This window comes from Schistocerca piceifrons, chromosome 8, assembly GCF_021461385.2.
Source record: "Schistocerca piceifrons isolate TAMUIC-IGC-003096 chromosome 8, iqSchPice1.1, whole genome shotgun sequence".
Classification (NCBI taxonomy): Eukaryota; Metazoa; Arthropoda; class Insecta; order Orthoptera; family Acrididae; genus Schistocerca; species Schistocerca piceifrons.
The window spans coordinates 360,292,483-360,314,443 of NC_060145.1; the positions used below are offsets into that span (position 1 = coordinate 360,292,483).

General features: G+C 42.8%; 1 protein-coding gene across 4 annotated transcripts in view; it reads right to left on the minus strand.

The window, feature by feature from the left end:
* Nucleotides 1-21,249, minus strand: part of LOC124711395 (cortactin-binding protein 2-like) — a 113,566-nt gene extending 92,317 nt beyond the window's left edge. The window contains exon 1 of one of the 4 annotated variants that reach the window (XM_047241445.1): nucleotides 21,105-21,249. The gene's annotated coding sequence lies outside the window, so the exon portion shown is untranslated. Of the gene's footprint in view, nucleotides 1-21,100 lie in introns of all 4 variants that reach the window. The other 3 variants (XM_047241447.1, XM_047241446.1, XM_047241448.1) reach the window with 3 other exon arrangements.
* Nucleotides 21,250-21,961: the final 712 nt, after the last annotated feature.

Below are 21,961 nucleotides of genomic sequence, written 5' to 3' on the forward strand. Positions count from 1 at the left end.
CCTCTCGACTCTTAAAACTATCATCTGGTTTCTGTATAAATTGTAAATAGCCTTTCACTCCCTGTATTTTACTCCTGCCACCTTTAGAATCTGAAAGAGAGTATTCCAGTCAACATTGTCAAAAGCTTTCTCTAAGTCTACAAATTCTAGAAATGTAGGTTTGCCTTTCCTTAATCTTTCCTCTAAGATAAGCTGTAAGGTCAGTTTTGCCTCAAGTGTTCCATCATTTCTACGAATCAAAACTGATCTTCACCGAGGTCGGCTTCTACCAGTTTTTCCATTCGTCTGTAAAGAATTCGTGTTAGTATTTTGCAGCTGTGACTTATCAAACTGATAGTTCGGTAATTTTCACATCTGTCAGCACCTGCTTTCTTTGGGATTGGAATTATTATATTCTTCTTGAAGTCTGAGGGTATTTTGTCTGTCTCATACACTTTGCTCATCAGATGGTAGAGTTTTGTCAGGACTGGCTCTCCCAAGGCCGTCAGTAGTTCTAATGGAATGTTGTCTACTCCCGGGGCCTTGTTTCGACTCAGGTCTTTCAGTGCTCTGCAAACTCTTCACACAGTATTGTATCTCCCATTTCATCTTCATCTACATCCTCTTCCATTTCCATAATATTGTCCTCAAGTACATCGCCCTTGTATAGACCCTCTATATACTTCTTCCACCTTTCTGCTTTCCCTTCTTTGCTTAGAACTGGGTTTCCATCTGGGCTCTTGATATTCATACAAGCGGTTCTCTTTTCTCCAAAGGTCTCTTTAATTTTCCTGTAGGCAGTATCTATCTTACCCCTAGTGAGGTATGCCTCTACATCCTCACATTTGTCCTCTAGCCATCCCTGCTTAGCCATTTTGCACTTTCTGTCAATCTCGTTTTTGAGACATTTGTATTCCTTTTTGCCTGTTTCATTGACTGCATTTTTATATTTTCTCCCTTCATCAATTAAATTCAATATCTCTTTTGTTACCCAAGGATTTCTACTAGCCCTCGTCTTTTTACCTACTTGATCCTCTGCTGCCTTCACTACTTCATCCCTCAGAGCTACCCATTCTTCTTCTACTGTATTTCTTTCCCCCATTCCTGTCAATTGTTCCCTTATTCTCTCCCTGAAACTCTGTACAACCTCTGGTTTAGTCAGTTTATCCAGGTCCCATCTCCTTAAATTCCCACCTTTTTGCAGTTTCTTCAGTTTTAATCTACAGTTCATAACCAATAGATTGTGGTCAGAGTACACATCTGCCCCTGGAAATGTCTTACCATTATACAATCTATCTGATACTTCTAGTATCTCCAGGATTCTTCCATGTATACAACCTTCTTTTATGATTATTGAACCAAGTGTTAGCTACGATTAAGTTATGCTCTGAGCAAAATTCTACCAGACGGCTTCCTCTTTCATTTCTTACCCCCAATCCATATTCACCTACTATGTTTCCTTCTCTCCCTTCTCCTACTCTTGAATTCCAATCACCCGTGACTATTAAATTTTCATCTCCCTTCACTACCTGAATAATTTCTTTTATCTCATCATACATTTCAGCAATTTCTTCGTCATCTGGAGAGCTAGTTGGCATATAAAATTGTACTACTGTAGTAGGCATCGACTTCGTGTCTATCTTGGCCACAATAATGCGTTCACTATGCTGTTTGTAGTAGCTTACCCACACTCCTATTTTTTTGTTCGTTATAAAACCTACTCCCGCATTACTCCTATTTGATTTTGTATTTATAACCCTGTATTCACCCGACCAAAAGTCTTGTTCCTCCTGCCACCGAACTTCACTAATTCCCACTATATGTAACTCCAACCTATCCATTTCCCTTTTCAAATTTTCTAACCTACCTGCCCGATTAAGGGATCTGACATTCCACGCTCCGATCCATAGAATGCCAGTTTTCTTTCTCCTGATAACAACATCCTCTTGACTAGTCCCCGCCTGGAGATCCGAATGGGGGACTATTTTACCTCCAGAATATTTTACCCAAGAGGACGCCATCATCATTTATCCAATCAGTAAAGCTGCTTGCCCTCAGGAAAAATTACGGCTGTAGTTTCCCCGTGCTTTCAGCTGTTCGCAGTACCAGCACAGCAAGGCCATTTCGGTTAGTGTTACAAGGCCAGATCTGTCAATCATCCAGACTGTTGCCCCTGGAAAAGGTTGCTGCCCCTCCTCAGAAATCACACGTTTGTCTGGCCTCTCAAAAGATACCCCTCTCTTTTGGTTCACGATTGGTACAGCTATCTGTATCGCTGAGGCACGCAAGCCTCCCCACCAACGGCAAGGTCCATGGTTCATGGGGGGGAAGGAACAGCAAAGGGCCTATAACACTACCTTGGGGAACACCAGAAACCACTTCAGTTTTACTCTACATCTACATTTATACTCCACAAGCCACCCAACAGTGTGTGACAGAGGGCACTTTACGTGCCACTGTCATTACCTCCCTTTCCTGTTCACATATGGTTCGCTGGAAGAACGACTGCTGGAAAGCCTCCATGCGTGCTCGAATCTCTCTAATTTTACATTCGTGATCTCCTCGGAAGGTATAAGTAGGGGGAAGCAAGATATTCGATACCTCATCCAGAAACGCACCCTCTCGAAACCTGGACAGCAAGCTACACCGCGATACAGAGCACCTCTCTTGCAGAGACTGCCACTCGAGTTTGCTAAACATCTCTGTAACACTATCACACTTACCAAATAACACGCCGCGCCGCTCTTCTTTGGATCTTCTCCATCTCCTCCATTAACCCGACCTGGTACGGATCCCACACCGATAGGCAATACTCAAGTATAGGTCGAACGAGTGTTTTGTAAGCCACCTCCTTTGTTGATGGCCTACATTTTCTAATGACTCTCCCAATGAATCTCAACCTGGTACCTGCCTTACCAACAATTAATTTTATATGATCATTCCACTTAAAATCGTTCTGTATGCATACTCCCAGATATTTTACGGAAGTAACTGCTACCAGTGTCTGTTCCGCTATCATATAATCATACAATAAAGGATCCTTCTTTCTATGTATTCGCAATACATTACATTTGTCTATGTTAAGGGTCAGTTACCACTCCCTGCACCAAGAGACTATCCCCTGCAGATCTTCCCGCATTTCGCTGCAATTTTCTAATGCTACAACTTCTCTGTATACCACAGCATCATCCGCAAAAAGCCGCATGGAACTTCCGACACTATCTACTAGGTCATTTATACATATTGTGAAAAGCAATGGTCCCATAACACTCCCCTGTGGCACGGCAGAGGTTACTTTAACGTCTGTAGATGTCTCTCCATTGAGAACAACATGCTCTGTTCTGTCTGCTAAAAGCTCTTCAATCCAGCCACACAGCTGGTCTGATATTCTGTAGGCTCTTACTTTGTTTATCAGGCGACAGTGCGGAACTATATCGAACGCCTTCCGGAATTCAAGGAAAATGGCATCTACCTGGGAGCCTGCGTCTAATATTTATGGGTCTCATGAACAAATAAAGCGAGTTGGGTCTGACACGACCGCTGTTTCCGGAATCCATGTTGATTCCTAGAGTAGACTCTGGGTTTCCAGGAATGACATGATATGCGAGCAAAAAACATGTTCTAAAATTCTACAACAGATTGATGTCAGAGATATAGGCCTATAGTTTTGTGCATCTGCTCGACGATGCTTGAAAACTGGAACTACCTGTGCTCTTTTCCAATCATTTGGAACCTTCCGTTCCCCTAGAGACTTGCGGTACATGGCTGTTAGAAGGAAGCCAGTTCTTTCGCATACTCTGTGTAAAATCGAATTGCTATCCCATCAGGTTGAGTGATTTCAGCTGCTTTTCTATTACTTGGACACTTATTTCGATGTCAACCATTTTTTCATTCGTGTGAGGATTTAGAGAAGGAACTGCAGTGCGGTCTTCCCCTGTGTAACGGCTTTGGAAAAAGGTGTTTAGTATTTCAGCTTTACGCATGGCATCCTCTGTTTCAATGCCATTATCGTTCCAGAGTGTCTGGATATGCTGTTTCGATCCACTTACTGATTTAACGTAAGACCAGAATTTCCTAGGATTTTCTGTGAAGTCGGTACATGGAATTTTACTTTTGAATTCACTGAACGCTTCACACATAGCCCTCCTTACACTAACTTTGACATTGTTTAGCTTCTCTTTGTCTGAGAGGTTTTGGCTGTGTTTAAACTTGCAGTGAAGCTCTCTCTGCTTTTGCAGTACTTTCCTAACTTTGTTGTTGAAATACGGTGTGTTTTTCCCGTCCCTCACAGTTTTACTCAGCACGTACCTGTCTAAAATGCATTTTATGATTACCTTGAACGTTTTTCATAAACACTCAACATTGTCAGTGTCGGAACAGAAATTTTCGTTTTGATCTGTTCGGTAGTCTGAAATCTGTCTCCTATTACTCTTGCTGAACAGATAAACCTTCCTCCCTTTTTTTTATATTCCTATTTACTTCCATATTCAGGGATGCTGCAACGGCCTTATGATCACTGATTCCCTGTTCTGCGCTTACAGAGTCGAAAATTTCGGGTCTGTTTGTTATCAGTAGGTCCAAGATGTTATCTCCACAAGACGGTTCTCTGTTTAATTGCTTGAGGTAATTTTTGGATAGTGCACTCACAAGGAAACCTCCCCATTGCACCCCCCTCAGATTTAGTTATAAGTTGGCACAGTGGATAGGCCTTGAAAAACTGAACACAGATCAATCGAGAAAACAGGAAGAAGTTGTGTGGAACTATGAAAAAAATAAGCAAAACATACAAACTGAGTAGTCCATGCGCAAGATAGGCAGCATCAAGGATAGTCTAACCTCAGGACAGCCGTGGTCCCGTGGATAGCGTGAGCAGATGCGGAACGAAAGGTCCTTGGTTCAAGTCTTCCCTCGGGTGAAAAAGTTTATTTTCGCAAAGTTATGATCTGTCCGTTCGTTCATTGACGTCTCTGTTCACTGTAATAAGTTCAGTGTCTGTGTTTTGCGACCGCACCGCAAAACCGTACGATTAGTAGACGAAAGGACGTGCCTCTCCAATGGCAACCGAAAACTTTTGATCGCAAGGTCATAGGTCAACCGATCCCTCCACAGGAAAACACGTCTGATATATTCTATACGGCACGTGCGTCACATGACAGGAATATGTTGTCGACCCACCTAACTTGTACACTTGGCGAATGGATAAAAAGATTCTTCTACCTTGCCCGATTTAGGTTTTCTTGTGGATGTGATAATCACTCCCAAAAAAGTGATGAAAACATAAGAGTTTGTCACATGAACTGCAACAAACGAATTGTCTGAAAATAAAGAAAGTAAAGTTTTCACTCGAGGGAAGACTTGAACCAAGGACCTGTCGTTTTGCAGCTGATCACACTAACCACAGGACCACGGCGGTTACGGAGCTCACAGTGTCCTTGATGCTACCTATCTTGCGCATGGACTACTCAGTTTGTGTATTTTGCTTATTTTTTTCATAGTTCCACACAACTTCTTCCTATTTTCTCGATTGATCTGTGTTCAGTTTTTCAAGGCCTATCCACTGTGCCAACTTATAACTAAATCTGAGGGGGGTGCGATGGGGAGGTTCCCTTGTCAGTATAATGTCACTTGATGCTCTGTCCGTACCACCCGTCCTAAACATCTCGATGACTTACCATCAATTACTATGAACTGTGACCTCACTGCACGAACTCACGGATACAGTCACATAACTGAGACTAAATTCCAGAAGCACTCAGACTATATTCCAAAAAGCACGCAAATTCACTACAAGCCAATTGTGTGGTAAAGTGCCAAAAGTCTTCTGGAAATCCAGAAATACTGAATCAATTTGAAATCCCTTGTCAACAGCACTCAACACTTCATGCGAGTAAAGAGCTAGTTGTGTTTCACAAGAATGATGTTTTCTAAATCTGTGTTGACTGTGTGACAATAGATCATTTTCTTTGAGGTAATTCATAATGTTCGAACATATTATATGTTCCAAAATCCTGCTGCATATTGACGTTAATGATATGGGTCTGTAATTTAGTGGATTTCTCCTACTACCTTTCTTGAGTAGTGGTGTGACCTGTCCAAGTTTCCAGTCATAGAGATTGAGATGCTTTGAACAAAGAAATTTTGTGGATTACAGCATGTCTCTAAAGTTAAGCATTTCATAGATTAGAGTGACCAAGATTTCAGGACGAAAAAATAAGTGAAAAGTAAATAAAAATTGCAGTATGTGTGCCTATTCAGGGAAGAAACATTTGATTTTGTTTAAGTGGTAAATGGTTTGTACACAAAAAAACTAGTGCGAAGCAGAAATATGAAGAGACATATTCCCACTCAAGTGTAATATTGCAGCCTCAAGATGCAGATGTAAAATTCTGATTAGGTTAAGTCATTTTTCTGGGTAGTATCAGTCACAAAATATATTGTTCTTTGTCTTCCTCATTGGAGAACAGTTTCTGTCAGATATTAATACATATACAGAGTGGTTCGAAACAGTATGGAAAGCTTGTAAGTGTTCCAGGGTATGTTGTGCTGAAATAACTGATAAGAAAAAATTCAATACATCCATGAAGAGGAGCAGCATCTTTTTCAGTAGTTGCAGAAGCAACAGTCTGGATGCTGAATGATCTAACCTTGTAACATTAACCAAAGTGGCCTTGTGGTGCTGGTACTGCGAATGGCTGAAAGCAAGGGGATACTACAGCCGTAATTTTTCCTGAGGCATGCAGCTTTACTGAATGGTTCAATGAAGATGGCATCCTCTTGGGTAAAATATTCCGGAGGCAAAATAGTCCCCCATTCGGATCTCCAGGCAGGGACTATTCAAGAGGACGTTGTTACCAGGAGAAAGAAAACTGGCATTCTACAGATCGGAGCGTGGAATGTCAGATCCCTTAATCGGGCAGGTAGGTTAGAAAATTTGAAAAGGGAAATGGATATGTTGAAGTTAGATATAGTGTGAATGAGTGAAGTTTGGTGTCAGAAGGAACAAGACTTCTGTTCAGGTGAATACAGGGTTGTAAGTACAACGTCAAGTTGGAGTACTGCAGGAGTAAGTTTAATACTGAATAAAAATAATAGGAGCACGGATAAGCTACTACAAACAGCATAGTGAACACATTATTGTAGCCAAGATAGACATGAAGCCCACACCTACCACAGTAGTACAACTTTATGTGCCAACTAGCTCCGCATATGATAAAGAGATCGAAGAAATGTACAATGACATAAAAGAAATTATTCATATATACACATCAAAAAAAGTTTTGCATCACCTCGGTTCCGAGAGTTCCAGAACCTGTACAGAAAATTGGAACACAGGTCAACATAAACATCATTTCTGCCCTTTTTATTGCTCATGAAAACCACACATTTCATGTTGTACCACCATACAGCAAGACCTTCAGAGCCGGTGGTCCAGATTGCTGTAAACAATGGTACCTTTAATACCCGGTAGCATGTTCTCTTGCATTGATGCGTGCCTGTATTCATCGTGGCATACTATCCACAAGTTCATCAAGGCACTGTTGGTCCAGATTGCCCCACTCCTCAACGGCGACTCGGAGTAAATCCCTCAGAGTGGTTGATGGGTCACGTCATCCGTGAGCAGTCCTTTTCAATCTATCCCAGGCATGTTCGATAGGGTTCATGTCTGGAGAACATGCTGGCCACTCTAATCAAGCGATGTCGTCATCCTGAAGGAAGTCATTCACAAGATGCGCACGATGGGGGCACAAATTGTCATCCATGAAGACAAATGCCTCGCCCATATGCTGCCAATATGGTTGCACTATCAATCGGAGGATGGCATTCATGTATCGTACAGCTGTTATGGCACCTTCCATGATCAACGGCAGCATAGTACGTCAGCCCCACATAATGCCACCACAAAACAGCAGGGAACCTCCACCCTGCTGCACTTGCTAGACAGTGTGTCTAAGGCATTAGCCTGACCTGGTTGCCTCCAAACACGTCTCTGACATGCACCACTCATCGGTGACAAGAATGTAATGCCAATCTTGAACGGTCCATTCGGCATGTTGTTGGGCCCATCTGTACTGTGCTGCATGGTGTCATGGTTGCAAAGATGTACCCTGCCATGGACGTCAGGAGTGAAGTTGCACATCATGCAGCCTATTGGGCACAGTTCGATCGTAACACGACGTCCTGCGGCTGCCCGAAAAGCATTGTTCAACATGATGGTGTTGCTGTGAGGGTTCCTCTGAGACATAATCTGTCAGCAGCGGTGATCCACTGCAGTAGTAGCAGCCCTTGGGAGGCCTGAGCGAGGCATGTCATCAACAGTTCCTGACTCTATCTCCTCCATATCCGAACAACATTGCTGTGATTCACTCTGAGACACCTGGACACTTCCCTTGCTGAGAGCCCTTTCAGGTACAAGGTAACAATGCAGACATGATGAAAATGCGGTATTGACCGCCTAGGGATGGTTGAACTACAGACAACACGAGACGTGTACCTCCTTCTAGGTGGAATGACTGAAACTGATCGGCTGTTGGACTGCCTCCGTCTAATAGGCACTGCTCATGCATGTTTGTTTGTATCTTTGGGTGGGTTTAGTGACATCTCTCAACAGTCAAAGGGACTGCGTCTGTGATACAATATCCACAGTCAGCATCCATCTTCTGGAGTTCTGGGAACCGGGGTGATGCAAAACTTTTTTTGATGCGTGTAGTTAAAGGAGACAAAAATTTAATAGCCATGGGGGACTGGAATTTGGTAGTAGGAATACAAAGGGAAGGAAAAGTAGAAGGTGAATATGGACTGGGATAAGGAATGAAACAGGAAGCTGTCTGGCAGAATTTTGCACAGAGCATAACTTAATCATAGCTGACACTTGGTTTAAGAATCATGAAAGAAGGTTGTAGACGTGGAAGAGGCCTGGAGATACTGGAAGATTTCAGATAGATTATATAATTGTAAGACAGAGATTTAGGAAGCAGGTCTTAAATAGTAAGACATTTCCAGAGGCGATGTGGACTCTGACCACAATTTGTTGGTTATCAACTGTAGATTAAAACTGAAGAAACTGTAAAAAGGTAGGAATTTAAGGAGATGGGACCTGGATTAACTGAAAGAGGTTGTAGAGAGTTTCAGAGAGAGCATTAGGGAACAACTGAAAAATACAGGGGAAGGAAAATGGGTGGCCTTGAGAAGTGAAATAGTGAAGGCAGCAGATGATCAGACAGGTAAAAAGACGAGGGCTAGTAGAAATCCTTGGGTAACAATGCAGTAAATGAAGTAGGTGAAATGGAATGCAAGTCTCAAAAATGAAATCAACAGGAAGTGCAAAATGGCTAAGCAAGGGTGCCTATAGGACCAATGTAAGGATGTAGAGGCATATATTACTAGGGGTAAGATAGATACTGCCTACAGAAAATTTAATGTGACCTTTGGAGAAAAGAGAACCACCTGTATGAATATCAAGAGCTTAGATGGAAAACCAGTCCTAAGCAAAGAAGTGTAAGCAGGATGGTGGTTAGAAGTACATACAGCAGAAGGACCATGTACTTGAGGGCAATATTATAGAAATGGACGAGGATGCAAACGAAGACGAAATGGGAGATATAATACAGCATGAAGAATTTGACAGAGCACTGAAAGGCCTAAGTCAAAAAACATTCCATTAAAACTACTGATAGCCTTGGGAGACCCTGGCAAGACATATGAGACAAGCGAAATACCCTCAGACTTCAAAAAGAATACAGTATTTCCAATCCCAAAGAAAGCAGGTGTTGACAGGTGTGAAAAATACAAAACTATCAGTTTAATAAGTTACAGCTGCAAAATACAAACAAGAATGCTTTACAAATGAATGGAAAAAGTAACAGAAGCTGACCTCGGGGAAGATCAGTTTGGATTCCATAAAAGTGTTGGAACACGAGAGGCAATACTGACCCTATGACTTATCTTAGAAGGTAAGTTAAGGAAAGGCAAACCTATGTTTCTAGCATTTGTAGACTTAGAGAAAGGCTTTGACAATGTTGACTGGAATACTCTTTTCAAATTCTGAAGGTGGCAGGGGTGAAATATAGGGAGCAAAAAAGCTACTTACAATTTGTACAGAAACCAGATGGCAGTTTTAAAGAGTCGAGGGACACGGAAGGGAAGCAGTGGTTGAGAAGGGAGTGAGACAGGTTTGTAGCCTATCTGCAATGTTATTCAATCTGTATATCAAGCAAGCAGCAAAGAAAAGAAAAGAAAAATCTGGAATAGGAATTAAAATCCATGGAGAAGAAATAAAAACTTTGATGTTTGCCAATGACATTGTGATTCTGTCAGAGAGAGCAAAGGACCTGGAAGAACAGTTGAACAGAATGGACAGGGTCTTGAAAGGAGGATATAAGATGAACATCAACAAAAGCAAAACAAGGGTAATGGAATTAAATCAGATGAAGCTGAGGGAATTAGATTAAGAAATAAGACACTTAAAGTAGTAGATGAGTTTTGCTATTTGGGGAGCAAAATAATTGTGATGGCCAAAGTAAAGAGGATATAAAATGTAGATTGGCTATGGCAAGGAACACATTTCTGAAGAAAAGAAAATTGTTAATTCCGAGTATAGATTTAAGTGTCAGTAAGTCTTAAGTATTTGTATGGAGCGTAGCCATGTATGGAAATGAAACAGGACAATAAATAGTTTAGATAGAAGGAAAATAGAATATTTTGAAATGTGGTGCTATAGAAGAATGCAGAAGATTAGATGGGTAGATCACATAACTAATGAGGGCATTGAATAGAATAGGGGAGAAAAAGAATTTGTGACGCAACTTGACTAAAAGAAAGGATCGGTTGGTAGGACACGTTCTGAGGCATCAAGGGATCACCAATTTAGTATTCGAGGGAAGTGTGGAGGTTAAAAATCGAAGAGGGAGACTAAGAGATGAATACACGAAGCAGACTCAGAAGGATGTAGGTTGCAGTAGTTATTGGGAGACAAAGAGGCTTGCACAGGATAGAGTAGAATGGAGACCTGCATCAAAGCAGTCTCTGGACTAAAGGCCACCACAACAACAACACCTAGAGTGGCCAGCTACAATAGATTTGTTGGAATGATCATAACAACAATGAGACAACATATTCTGTGACATTTTAGGTAAGAATACTCACACTCACCCTGTTGGAACAAGTATGTGGTTGGTTGGTTTAAGGGAAGGGGGGAAAGGACCAAAATGAGAGGTCATTGGTCCCTTGTTCCCAGTAAAATAATTACCCAAGGGAAAGAAGAAAAGAAAGGAGACATACAACACAATAACAGGAGAATGGAAGAATTAAAAGAACGACAGGACAACCGACACTACTATGGACAAAACAGGAAAAGAAAACCACAGAGAAAAGCAAGAAACAGGTAGAAAGTATAAAAACAAGAGAGCAGATGACCGTGACTGGCCGGCCATGGGAATAATAAGGAAAAGCCAGCCACTCTGCGACACATTAAAACATCCAGCCTACAAGCATTAGAGTGGAAAACACAAAGGGACAAAGGACATGTGCGAAAACTTATATAGAATGATAAAACCCACCATCATGTATAAAACGTAAAAATAAATTAGACGATGAAGCGTTGTCAGCTAAAATTAATGGCAACGAGTCCAGTAACTGAAGAGTCCATCACAGGGCAGACAAAGACAGACAGCTCAACAAGATGTGGGCCGCTGTCAGCCGGAAGCCACACCATCACTGAGGTGGTCATCACGGTGCAGGAAGTAGCCATGTGTCACCCAAGCGTGGCCAATGCGGAGCCAACAGAGAACCACGGAGTACCTGCGAGAGGTCCGAGTGGAGGTCTTCCACACATTCGTAATCTCCTTAATGACACGCAGTTTGTTGTGTGTACTGAGGTTATGCCATTCCGTCTCCCAAAGCCGCAAAACCTTGCGGCGTAGTATTGAATGCAGGTCAGTTGCAGAGAAGCCTCTCTCCATACGTGGTTTCCGCATAGCCTGCTTTGCCAGCCTGTCGGCAAGTTCATTGCCTGGGATTCCGATGTGACCTGGGGTCCAAACAAACACCACTGGATGACTGGACCATTCCGGGGCATAGATGGACTCTTAGATGGTCACTACCAAAGGATGAGGAGGGTAGCACTGGTTGATAGCTTGTAGGTTGCTCAAGGGGTCAGTACACAGAAGAAACGACTCCCCAGGGCATGAATGGATGTGCTCAAGAGTGCGAGATACAGCCAACAGCTCGGCAGTGGAAACACTGCAGCCATCGGGCAAGGAATGCTGTTCAATATGTCCTCCATGGACATATGCAAAGCTGATGTGATCATCCACTTCATGGCCTTGGTACATGTCAAGAATTGAGAGGAAGAGGTAGTGCAAAGCCGCGGCCTAGATGTACATGATCGAGCTGTAAGTGAATGGACCTCAAGTATAGGTGGTAAAGGCAAGGACTCCAGTTTGGAAAGAAGGGATCAGACACAAACTGCATTTGGAAACCCTGACCTGGGCCACCAATGAGGGAGATGAACTGACATGGGTGAGAAAAGGAGACGGTAATTTAGATGCGCAGAAGAACTATGAACGTGTTCAACGTAACTGGCTAGCAGTTGTGCACTCCTAACCTGCAATGGAGGGACTCCAGCCTCCACCAGGACGCTGGTCACCAGACTCGTCCTAAAAGCTCCTGTCACCAAGCAAACACCACAGTGGTGCACTGGGTCAAGTTAACACAACACTGAGGGCGCCGCTGAATCATAAACCAGACTCCCATAGTCAAGGCGGGATTGAACAAGGGCTCTGTAGAACTGCAGCAGTGTAGAGCGATCTGCACCACAGTTGGTGTTGCTCAGGCAGCGGAAGGCATTGAGGTGCTACCAGCACTTCCACTTAAGCTGACGAAGGTGAGGAAGCCAAGCCAATCAGGTGTCACAAACCAGTCCTAAGAATCGATATGTCTCCACTACAGTGAATGGATCGTCATTAAGGTAAGTTCTGGTTCCAGATGAACGGTATGAGGCTGACAGAAAGGCATAACACACGACTTTATGGCCGAAAACTGGAAGCTGTGGGCTAGAGCCCATGACTGCGCCTTGTGGATGGCTCCCTGTAGGTGCTGCTCAGCAACACTAGTACTGGTGGAGCAGTTCAAAATGCAGAAGTTGTCTGCATACAGCTGCTGGCAGACCATTAATGGCCACTTAAAATAGAGATACACTCAATACAGAGCCCTGTGGGACCCCATTGCCCTGGATATGGGGGGAACTATGGGAGGCACCAACTTGGACAAGGAAAGTACGAAGCGACAGAAAATTTTGGATAAAAACCGGGAGCGGGCCTCGGAGACCCCCTTGTTAATGTGGCAAGGATACGATGTCACCAGGTCATGTCATACACTTTTCATAAATCAAAAAAGATGGCAACCAGGTGTAGGCATCTGGGAAAGGATGTTCAGATGGCAGACTCGAGGGACACAAGATTATCAATAGCAGAGTGACCCAACCGCCGACACACCATACGTTTCAGCAGCTCACAAAGAATGTTGGTGAGGCTGATGGGCCGATAGCTATCCACATCAAGCAGATTTTTACCGGATTTGAGCACCAGAATGATGGTGCTCTCTCGCCATTGCGATGGAAATATGCCATCGCACCAAATCCAGTTGGAGATGCTGAGGAGATGTCGCTTGCAGTCAGATGAGAGATGTTTAATCATCTGGCTGTGGATCTGATCTTGCCCAGGAGCAGTGTCAGGGCAATGTGCAAGGGTACTGAGGAGCTCCCACTCTGTAAATGAGGCTTTATAGGATTCACTGTGATGTGTAGTGAATGAGAGGTCTTTCCCTTCCAGCAGCCATTTGAGGTTGCGAAAGGCTTGGGAGGGAGGGGGGCGGGGTAATTCTCCGATGCAGAGGATCGAGCATAATGCTCAGCAAAGTGTTCAGCAATCGCGATTGCGATGGTAGATAACACACCATTTATGTTAACACTAGGAACACCTGTTGGGCTCTGGTACTCGAAAACACGTTTGATCCTTGCCCAGACTTGGGAAGGTGATTTATGGCACCCAATGATCGAGACGTATCTCTCCCAACACTCCTGCTTCTGTCATTTGATAAGTTGGCGAAGGCGGCCATGGAGCTGTTAAAAGGCTATGCGGTGCTCTGGGGAAGGGTGCTACTTATGCCGCTGCAGAGCTCGCCAATGCTCCTCAATGGCTTTATGGGCTTTCGGCGACCACCAAGGGACTGCCTTTCGCTTGGGGCACCCTAAAGAGCGAGGGATCGTGTTTTCTGCCACAGAAAGGATTGTCGTAGTCAGCTGCTCAACCATCACATCAATGTTCCCATATGGGGGAGATACAACAGTGACAGCAGAGGTGAGTTTCCCAGTCCACCTTGTTTAAAGCCCATCTGAACAGGCGTCTGTGGTCCTGATGCCAGGGTAGTGACAGGAAGATGGAAAAGTAGTCACTACCATGCAGGTAGTCATATGCTCACCAGTGGACAGATGGGAGAAGCCCTGGGATGCAAATTGATAAATCAATGACTGAGTAACTACCATGAGCCACAATGAAATGTGTGGCAGTCCCAGTATTTAAGAGGCAGAGGTTGAACTGAGATAGTAAAGTTTTGACATCTCTGCCTCAGCCAGTAAGCATGGTGCCACCACACAAGGGGTTATGAGCATTAAAATCTCCCAAAAGTAGGAAAGGTTTAGGGAGTTGATCAACCAGTGCAGGTAATACGTTCAGGAGTACTGCACCATCTGGAGGAAGATATACATTGCAGACATTTATTTCCTGCGTCATCCTTATTCTGACAGCCACAGCTTCAAGAAGGATTTGAAGAGGCACAGTTTCACTGCAGACTGACTTTAGGACATAAACACAAACTCCACCTGTCACTATTATAGTCGCTATGGTTCCTGTAATATCCCTTATAGCCGCAGAGGGCAGGGGTCTGCATTGCTGGGAACCAGGTTTCCTGGAGGGCAATGCAGAAAGCAGCTTAACAGTTGGCGTAGCTCAGCCAGGCGGTGCACCTACTGGCACCGACTTTTTTCCTGAGCAGTCGATACCCATTGTGCCTGAGTGTACAGCGAGATCTAGGTCCTCAGCGGACGGCAGAATGTCCACCTCATCCACAGATGCAGAGCTTGTAGGTAGCGGTGGTGTGGGTGCCACCATAATTCCCTTATTCTTGGGAATCTTCTTTTTGGATTTCTCCCACTGTTTCCTGGGTTTCCCTGGCTGGGAGGACTTCACTGATTCAGTCTCCAGGACAGAAGATGAGCGTGAAGCCCTACGACCAGCTGCTTTTGGGCTCTTCAGCCACTGGTGGGTATCATCTTCCCAACTAGCAGAAACCTGGGAAGGGAGTGATCCGAGGGACCTCTTCCTAGCGAGAGGAACCGAAGAACACTTATGTTTCTTGGGCACAGAAGTGGGGACTGATATCCCCGATGCGATTGTTGGGGGGGGTTTGCTCCTGAAGTAGGTGGTGCAGGAGCAACAGGGAGGGAAGTGCCCCCCCACCACCAAGGGGACAGGGGGTCATCCAGCTCTGAGAGGTGACTGGGATTGGCGCAGCCAATGGGGCTAAAACTGTTGTAGTGGCAGCGTAAGACAATGTCATACGTACAGGGTGTAGGCGTTCAAATCTACTCTTCGCCTCAGTGTAGGTCAGTCAGTCCAGGGTCTTCTACTACATGACTTTCCTTTCTTTCTGGAGAATTCTGCAGTCAGGTGAACAAGGCAAATGGTGCTCTCCGCAGTTAACACAGATGGGAGGCGGGGCACATGGAGTATTGGGATGGGATGGGCGTCCGCCACCTCGACATGTGACGCTGGAAGTAAAGCGAGAAGACATATGGCCCAACTCCTAGCATTTAAAACACCACATTGGGGGAGGGATATAGGGCTTTACATCATAGCGGCAGACTATACCTTGACCTTTTCAGGTAATGTATCACCCTCGAAGGTCAAGATGAAGGCACTGTTGGCAACCTGGTTATCTCTCGGACCTCAGTGGACACGCCGAACGAAATGTACACCTCACCACTGTAAATTGACGCAGCTCATCATCAGGCTGCAAAAGAAGGTCCCCGTGAAATATGATACCATGGACCATATTTAAGCTCTTATGGGGCGATCATGACGGTTACAGAAATATCCTCCAGCTTGATTGGGCAGAGGATGCTATTTTTATCAAGATTAACTCAGATCTCACCTTGGACAAGCCATCCACCTCCCCAAACTTGTCCTCTAAATGCTCAACAAAAAACTGAGGCTTCATCGTCATGAAAGATTCCTCATCAGCTCTCGAACATACAGGGTACCGGGATGAATAAGAGCCACTGCCATCCTTAGCCTGACGTTCCTCTCATTGTATGGCCAGGGAGGGGAACGATTTGGGGTTGTACTTCTGTGCGTTGAATTGAGCCCGTGAACACTTAGAGACTGCTGGTGTTTGATCACCAGCAAGAGAGGATGTACTATGCTTCATCACGTGTCATCCGCCTTGATGCCACCCACTCCGACCAGTGGCCCTCCCCAAAGGCGCCACCCTGCCACAGCAAAGGCCACCTGGCAGGATGGCCATTGCCAGTAGTCCCAATGCCCCCGGGGTGATGTGCACCTACTCCTCAGCATATGTGGGGAGTTAATGGACCATATTTAAGCTCTTATGGGGCGATCATGACGGTTACAGAAATATCCTCCAGCTTGATTGGGCAGAGGATGCTGTTTTTATCAAGATTAACTCAGATCTCACCTTGGACAAGCCATCCACCTCCCCAAACTTGTCCTCTAAATGCTCAACAAAAAACTGAGGCCCCCGGGGTGATGTGCACCTACTCCTCAGCACATGTGGGGAGTTAATGGCGCAGGCATCAGCAGAACGATTCCTGTGTTGTCAGGGGGCTACAGCCAACAGGGTACATGGCGGCCCCACCACAACAGACTGGCTACCATGCTGGACATCCGGTGCAACCAAGCAAACAAGTCCGTTGTCATCGTCAGCACAGAAAATGATACTGCACAGTTGCTGGAAAAATAGGCACCCAGGAGGGTGACCTCACCCAACAGTTGGAGAATGAGCAGAAGTGCAGATCCACATTGACAAAGTATGCAATAGGTCTCAGCTCATGATGGACACGATGCACCATGGAAGGTGCCTTTCCCCAATTGGCTCATTCTTCAGGAAAATTCTGAAAAATGGAGGTCAAACCCTACAGGGGACCACCACATAAAGGCTGAATTGTGTACGACTCCTTTTAGTCACCTCTTACAACAAACGGGAATACCTCAGACCTATTCTAACATTCGGACTTGCAGGGGGACAAGTGTGTGGAATACCTAGATAGGGAATATAAAAAAAAAAAAAATGGACAACCCAGCCCTGTGAGACAGGATCTTACAATCAGTTACTGAATCATGCTAGAAAATGTGGATGAGAACTATAGAAAATCTAAAGCAGCAGTCATCTCAAACCAGGACCTTCCAAGTAGTGTTGTACATAAAGAAACACACAGAAAATACACTATTTAACCCATGTTTAAATAAATAAATAAATAAATGACTCAGGGACAAGAGTGAAAAAAGATAGAAGACACTAATCTCCCCATACCTTTCACAGAGGAGAAACTTTATGTAGTAATCAAATCCCTCAAAAACAGGAAAGCTGCTGGAATGGATGGTATATTTACCAACTTCATTATAAAAATAGAAAGAAAAAGCTACAACAACAAAACCATGTTGCTCCATTTCTGAGACAATTTGCATTGAAGTTACGTAATCAGACTCACACATGTGAAAATTCAAGCAGCCCACCAGATACAATTATTGTCAGTTGTTCTCATAGCGTAGATGAATGCGCACAAGACTGTTCAAGTGTTGGCATTCAACATTCAAACATATTGATTTTTTTTTTTTTTTGTTAGTACAACCCACCCTGCAACATCCTTGGTACCATCCCATATCCAATGTTTGTATCTGTCCCTTGTTCAGTTTTAGAAAACCAAATGAAGAACACATTTGATGCCACTGTCTCTGGCAGGCAGATTGAACTTGTGCATGCAACAGACTGATTGGTTAACTTAAATGTTAATAACACTGAAACAACATTCAAACATATTGATTTTTTTTTTTTTTTGATTTTTTTTTTTTTTTTTACAACCCACCCTGCAACATCCATGCAAACTTTGCAGCCTGTTTCTGACCAACCTGTATATGTTTCTTGATATTGGACTGGGATGATATTCATTTGCAGTTGGATCATTAGCTGTTATCTTCTGATTGTCGGGGTACCGCAATGGTCATACATAAAAATTGCATTATGATATTTCATAAAACAATTTAGGTAGAAAAAATTAAATTTTTCCAACATATTTTATCATTTTCCAGTTCAGTACTGTATCAGCAATGACAATTTGGACAGACAACTTATTTAAGACATTTTAAGGAGGACCTAAACACTAAAAAGTTTTTTCGTAGCACAGAAGGTAAAGACATTTCTTTCTAACCCATTCAAGGCTTCTCGCACAATTTCTGTATGCTTGTTTCGACTTCAATCTCCTTCATTTAAATCTGCTATACAGTTTTTCTATTTTTCTATTAGCTTTTCTAATATTCTTATTGGACTACTGTGGGTCCATACCCTTTATCACTATCTTCTGTGGCACTAACATCTAGCATACAGCCTACAGTGTGTCAATTTCTGCCAGAGATCCTCCACTGCTCAGTTAGTTTCCAATCATTTGACTTTTACTTTGACGTCAGTGATCAGTGATGCTATGGTACCCTTGTGGCAATTGATCTCTACATTTGTGTTCACCAAACATAAAACTTAGGGCCTATTCGTTGCTGGCAAATCCAATAAATTTTCCTCCTTGGTTGGATGTCTTGGCCACTGCTCTAAATCATTTCTGGAAAATATGTTTATTACAGTGTCTCAAGATTCTTTGTCCCTGCTTCCCACTGCAAATATGTCTCTCAGTCTATACATGGTAGACTGGGACCTTCCAGTAGTAAGGAAGAGTGTGGTGGCTCTAACTGGTTCAAATGCAATTTCAGCAATAGGAGCCAACTCACATCTACTGTTACAGTCTGCAGGGGCAGCCATACGGTCAGTACCCAATCATATCTTCGACATAGAGAGATGAACTCTATAAAAACTGAAAAATGCTGCTACCTGTATGTCAATGAATGATTATCAGTAAAGCCTGATTTGTTTCTTGGAACACACACCACTGATTATCATTGCCCAGTCTATGGTAATATAAAGCACACGAGCAAAGGCCTTCAGATAAAAAATAAATAATAATCATAAAAAAATAAAAATAAAAAATTGTTCTCTCCCAGGTTTCTGTTTAATGCATGTCCATGTTAGAGGACATGTCATCCAAATTATTGAACAACATAATTCCGAACGACCAAACCCCGCCATACTGGAAATCAAATTCAGACATTTGCCTTTCCCATGTTGTCAGTCATGTTGCACAAGCTCATAGCTGGAACAAGCATCTCATTACTGCTTCCAAACTCCAGACAGACTTTCACATGATGCTGTGGGATTAGCATCTCTAGTAGAAGAACTGTCAGTCCCACCTCACAGAAGTTTTTGTTGAGTCTTTAAGGGATGGAGCAAAAATACTGGCAAAGTTAAGCACTGGTCATGAGTCATGCTCAGGCAATACAATAGGTAGAATCCTCCTGCAATAGGAATGTATCTGGATTCAAACCCCAATGAGACAAAATATTTTAACATGTCAAAAATAATCAACACCCCACAACAGAGTACAATGAGATTTGAGAAAAATGATTACCAAAGCAGCTGATTGATCAAATACAAAGCATTGATTTCATCAAAGACTATGATATCCCATATTTAAGCATAGAACATGACATCTGAGGTATATCTTTGCATTAACTGAATTGTCTGATACCGCTTCGTCAACTTGCATCTAAACTGTAATCTTTCATTCTAACATATACCTCACCCTAGTTAGAGAACAATTCCTCACCACAGCTAAAATTTCATACTCTCACCACTGGCTTTACCAACACACAAGTCACTAACCTATGCCTCTGATTAAGCAACAGTTCGGCCTGTCACAACAACCAACATTTCAAAAAATACAACAGAATTGAAAACAGAAAATATTGTTATTGTTACATTCTCTTCCTTTCTATGCATGTATGATGTCACAAACCACATCGTCACCATTATCATCAGGACAAAGCCAACATCTGGTATCAGTAGATTCAATTGTCCCTGTGACACTCTCCTCATGCCTAATACTCCTATTTTATTAAAGCTATCTTTTTCCAATTAAAATTTCGATGATATCAGATGGTGATATGTAGGTCCTAACTTAACAACTCTGTAATGCATATAATCTAAGTCTACTTCTTACACAACATACAAATATTCATTAACTGTAGTTAAATTTCTCACAATGCAGCCAACAGTTTATATAGATAATAATTAAACGTAACTGCTATGGACTTCTTGAGGATCTGCTGCTGATACTGTTCACGAATTATCAAATTAGTACAAAGTGACATTGAAGAATATGAGGGCATTTAGTAACTAGTGGTCAATACATAAAATACATTACGTAATCTACAATCATTCTACGCGTCGAGTGCTTATCATCATTAGGTTATTGCACGTGTCTCAAAGGTTTATGAAGCTATACACAAATGTGGTAGAATCAAAACTTTGAGTCAATCATACGCAAAGGTATGGGACCAACAGCACAATTTAACCCTTACAAAAGTCTTGACTTGTGAAGCAAAGTTTTCAGGTCTAGAACTACATAACACGGTAAACTATCACGTAAAAAAACTACATAAGCGGTAAATTTAATACTTTACAGGTGATCCAGGATTTACCAAAGCGTTGGGTAATTCAAAATCACTGTACAAAGTGTGTTTAAACAGTTTATAGTCCACCGTATTTAAATATCAACAAAAGTCTGACTTTCTACACATCTTTTCAGCTACATTGTTGTAAATTCAAGTATCAAATCCGGCCTTTATACGAAGACATTGTACTTCTACTGTACTGAACTTACCGATAGGCCATTCAGAAAACTCGAACTTACAAAAGAAATATTACTTGAAACCACAGCATTCTATACCTACTTTTGAATAAAATTCCACGCAAACAGCGTCGCTAATCAAAGATATCTTACTTCTGCTTCACTTGTAATCACTTAAGATTTGCTGTACTGTATGTCTCGATTCATACATGAGAAAGGGCGCCATATTGTGGTCTAGCTAGTGCTGTTTTTCACTTGTCCAGAACGCCGCGCCGTTTAAACTTGTGTACAAACCAATAATGCTTTCGGTAATTCTGTAGCTTCGTAGCACTACTAGAAGGAGCGACTTTACATTGACCTGACGCGTGACACTGGATATGGTTCAGTCGATATACCTACGCAAAGGTTATTCATCTTTCGTTTTTATTTTCAGTTTACTACCATTTCCCAAAGCTGTGTAACTTCATGCGAAAGTACAAATCCCTCTAAGAATGTGCGCCATAGTCATTCTTCGTGCGTTAACCTTGCCACATTTGAAGTTTTAAGTAGGTTGGATTAAGACATGTGTTCCTGTAACAATAATTTTTGTGACAGACCGAAGCAATAGGACGTTTTTTTGGTGCCAGAGAGAGAGAGAGAGAGAGAGAGAGAGAGGAAATGTTTATCAGAATCTCAGCCCTTATACGTGCTCTAGAGAACTGCTGGTTAACGCTGGAACAGCGTCGAACCTGAGTATTATTAGTTTCTCTTCCTTGGATCACTTGGACGATAAATCTTAACGATGTGGAACGAGTCATTTTGCTTTCAAGTCGCAAATTAATTTTTTAAATATGGCTACATGCTGAACACATATAAGGTGTTTTTTTTTTATGCATATCGTACATGAACACGGGATAAACTATTCGGCGATTTCGTGCTTGAGACAAGTTAGCTAGAGAAAGAGTTTGACAAGTACTCAAA